The sequence below is a fragment of the Amblyomma mixtum genome, chromosome 3 (genome assembly GCF_055824585.1).
Source record: "Amblyomma mixtum isolate Tamu chromosome 3, ASM5582458v1, whole genome shotgun sequence".
Lineage (NCBI taxonomy): Eukaryota > Metazoa > Arthropoda > Arachnida > Ixodida > Ixodidae > Amblyomma > Amblyomma mixtum.
In genome coordinates, this window is record NC_143014.1 from 120,658,640 (window position 1) to 120,662,486 (window position 3,847).

Consider the following 3,847-nt stretch of genomic DNA (forward strand, 5'->3'; position numbering starts at 1 on the left):
ATAACGACCAGCCCTGCCCATTCTTTCCATAAAATGCCGTTGTAGCGCTCTTAAAATATAAAAATTATGTCAACAAAATTTATTATTAAACAACAAATAATAATTATTTTATTTATTATTGTGACAACATTTTGTTAAATCACGACTTGGTGAAGTTTTACTAAAGCAATATTTTTATAGATGGCGGTACTAAGCAGGCAGTAATTGTAGCAGTACAGGGACCGTATTACAGAATTCTGTCAAAATTCTGTCAAAAGTTATTGGCAGTGACGTCAAAATGACGAAACGATGTGACGTCGACTCTTGACGTCACAGTTGGTACCAAGTATGTCTATAAACGTTGGTTGGGTGCAGTTAGAGCAACTGCGGTAGAGTAGCAGCGGTAGCAGTAGTAGTAGTATCGGAGCGCGGTAATGAAAATGGTCGTGGCGTGATTGCCGTCAAGTCCTTCAGTCCCTTCAGTGCTTTCTCTGGTATCAGCTTTTCAATGCTTTCTCTGGCTTAATTGATCACTAAAGGGGAACGTACAGCCTTTGTCAAAAGTTTGGAGCCCAGCGGGTTTGCTTATAGAGAGAGAGAAATGAATATTAATGAGAGGAAAAGGAGGAGAGGTCGGGCGGTGGTAACATATGGCCCTAGTCTTGGTCTGCTACTCCACATTGGGGAAAGGGAAGGGGTGAAAGGGAAAGTGTGAATGAAGGTTGATGATGGCATAATACAATGAGTTTCATGGTTGATGTCCACACACACACACACACACACACACACACACACACACACACACACACACACACACACACACACACTGGCACTCTCATCGCGGTTAGTAGACGTACCTGAAGCTCATGTCTTGAACACACACACCAACACATATCATTAACACATACTGGAGTAGGGGATTCATAAGACGCAAATTTAAACCGTGTAAATGTAAACCGTAGGTAGTTCACAGGCGGTTACAGACGGGTATCCAGGCCTGTTTCACATAAAAACTTGAGCACGGCCCTCGTCACACGCCACAAATCAGCACGTTTCGCCCTGGCGCATAGAGAGTTTCTTCAGAGAGAGGGCGATAGTCCAGTTGTCTCACGGTCGCTTCCAATGTTCTTCTCTTATCAGTGTAGTTCGGGCTCTCGCAAAGAAAGTGTCCAATAGTCTCTGGAGTGTGGCACTGTACGCAATTTGGGTTAGTTTCTATTCCGATCTTGTGAAGGTATAGTGTTTGGTGCAGGCAACGATAAGCCGTAACCGGTGGAATAAAGTCCCCTGATGTCGCATTACCCTAGATGGCAGATGAAATCGTGAGCCGGCGTCAAACTTAGAGATGCGGTTCTTTTGATGGCTCGATTTGTTCCAATGCAACTGCATTGCGGCTTGCATTATATGCTCCAGCAAGGCTCCAATGTGAGATATGGAAAAGGCTATTTCAATAAAAGCATCATCATCATGTACCAGCCGAGCCTCGGCATCAGCACGCTCGTTTCCCGCTATGCCGCAATGACTCGGTATCCACTGAAGCTTTATGATATGGCCGTGGTGAAAAGCCTTGGTTAACAAAAACACAATTTGTTGAACCAGCTGCTCGCATCTCCTTGGTTTAGCACAAGTTTGTATGACCTGTAATGCCGATCTCGAGTCGCAGAATATAGTCCATTGGTGCGCTGGTCCATTGGGCCGCCATACGGACGGCCTTTCGTATGGCTGCCAATTCAGTTGCCGTAGATGACGTTTTATGCATTAGCCTGAAACGGTGACATAAGGCATTTCGTGGCACTATCACCGCTGCAGCTGAAGAGGTGGTCGTCACGGATCCGTCCGCAAAAACATGCTGGGAGCCGCCATACATAGATGAAATGTATGACAGCACCAGCTGTTTCAGACCGACTGTTGGGATGTGAGACTTCTTTGTTATCCCTGGAACATGAAAAACGCCGTCACATGTTGACTGTTGCTCTTTTCCTAGACATCAAGGGCGCATTCGATAATGTTCAGCACGATGCAGTATTAAATGCTCTCGATGAATGTGGAATAGGCGGATGTCTGCACAATTGGATAGCAAGCTATTTGGGCAATCGGACAGTCTATATGGAGACTCTTGAAGGAGACACAGCAGATCATCATGTTGCTCGTGGTGTTCCTCAGGGAGGAGTGCTCAGTCCAACGTTGTTTAATCTCGTGCTTATCGGCCTTTTCATACAACCGAACACTGTTTCGATATCCGCCTACGCAGACGATATTTGCATATGGACATCAAGTGTCACGCGTCCCCAAGTAAAAGCAAGGTTGCAGCGTTCGGTTTCCATTACGTCTGCGTACTTGTGCCGTCAGTTGCTTGAACTTTCACCAACTAAAAACGTAATTTTGGCTTTCACACGGAAGTTAATGGCGTGGTATCCGGTCACAAGGCGGACAAAATACGCAACACATCACAAATTCTTTGGTGTTACGATAGACCGTGACCTGTCCTGGACGAGGCACATTTCTTTGCTCGAAAAAAGCTCGACAGCTTTGCAAGCATTGTGCGGTGTATGACAGGGAAAGCCTGGGGTCCCTCTGAGCGATCTTTACTTCACGTGTACCAGGCGCTGGTAGTCGGTCTTCTCAGATACAGTGCCCCCTTTCTCTCAGGGGTCAGACTATCAGGCTGCGTGCGCTTGAAAGCGCGCAGGCTATATGCTTGGGCACGGCCGGTCTCGACGCGCGCTCTCTCGCTCTCTCCTTACGGCCTGAGCAGGCGCCGAGAGGATAAAGCATTTTTTTCTGCGCTGCCCCACCGCTGACAGAGTGTGCAAGCCTTGAAGATGAACATAAATTTTTCATAACCCTGATTTCTCAGTGAAATATCTTGCCTCACTTTTATTCCTCTCAGTCGCAAATGATACAGCCCTACCCGCTAATACTATATGCGCCATCACTGCATGCCAACTTCAATGTTTTGAGATCAATCTACTAGTTCCCTGCTTTGCGTGTCGATAGCGGTGGCGGCATAAGATATGGTTGTCAAGTTCTTGCTGAGTGCTCGGAGCAGCCGTTGAGCAACATGTGCAAAGTATCCGAACCAGCGCGTGCCGAGGCTACCTCGAGGGTACATTTCAGCGGCTAACTACGAGCTGCGAGGGTTAGGGAGCCTTCATGTGCTAGCGAGGGTAGCGAGGGTTAACAGTAACTCTAGCGAGGGTTGGCTCGCAGCGCCCCCGGAGAACTGCGGTGATGGGTAGCAACTGCCCCTTATGCGCAGGCCGTAAGAGAGAGCGAGCGAGCGCGTCGAGACCGGCCGTGGCTTGGGTTTGACACGCAGAAGTTCTACATGGGGCACATTTTACGAGGCCCGCCTGCCCAGCACGAATTTATTTTCAGCAAGAGCCACTTCGTGTACATTTACGACATCTGACCAAGCATCGTCATCACCCCAATATCACTGCTGTGCGTCCACATTCAGCCCTTTCCAAAGCCCTCTGGATGCAGTACAATGTGGTGCCTTCGAACTATATGCCACACCAGATTGCTGAGGTGCCACTTTGGGCAGTACCGAAACCATATATACGTACAAGCCGCTTATAGTTGCCCGATACGGCATATCTTTCGCTCTCTAGCCAGGTTCAGCAGTAGTTGAACCACAGCTAATTTTTTTGTTTATTGTTTTCTCAAATGTCTCGGATATGGGACCTTTGAGGGCTGGTACGTTTGTCAAAGGATGATCGTGCGATATAGTAGAGAGAGAGAGAGAAAGGAATTTTAATCAGGGAAAGGTGGAGAGGTCGGCCGGTGGTAACATGGCCCTGGCCTGCTACTCCACACAGGGGAGAGGGAAGAGGAGGAAAAGGAAAGTGCGAATGAAGGCTGATGA